Genomic DNA, 507 nt, shown 5'->3' with positions numbered 1-507 from the left:
TTTGGGATGTGGGGGTGGATTGTTGGGGATGGAGGGGGTGGGGTTTGGGATGTGGGGGTGGATTGTTGGGGATGGAGGGGGTGGGGTTTGGGATGTGGGGGTGGGTTGTTGGGGATGGAGGGGGTGGGGTTTGGGATGTGGGGTGGATTGTTGGGGATGTGGGGGGGATCATTGGGGATGGAGGAGGTGGGGTTAGGTTGTGGGTGTGGAGGCTGTGGGGAATGCAGGGGCTCGGCAATGGATGGCAGATGCCGCTAAGCTAGTGCTTAAAACTCATAGGGAGATTCTCAGATCCCTTTGGCCTAATACATTCTGGTAAAAGCTGACTTGTTGGCGATGACGAGATTTCATATAGAATTTGATATCCCCACCGCAATCCCTGGTGAGCAGCACACTGCGGGAAGAAACAGGTCTTGGAGATTGAAGAATTATCAGATAAATGGACCATCCATCAAGGGAGGCACCCAAACCTAACTCGCTCAAAATGGCAAGTGCTTGAGTGTGAGC

The sequence above is a fragment of the Scyliorhinus torazame genome, chromosome 10 (genome assembly GCF_047496885.1).
Source record: "Scyliorhinus torazame isolate Kashiwa2021f chromosome 10, sScyTor2.1, whole genome shotgun sequence".
Taxonomy (NCBI): domain Eukaryota; kingdom Metazoa; phylum Chordata; class Chondrichthyes; order Carcharhiniformes; family Scyliorhinidae; genus Scyliorhinus; species Scyliorhinus torazame.
This window is presented reverse-complemented; position numbering follows the sequence as displayed.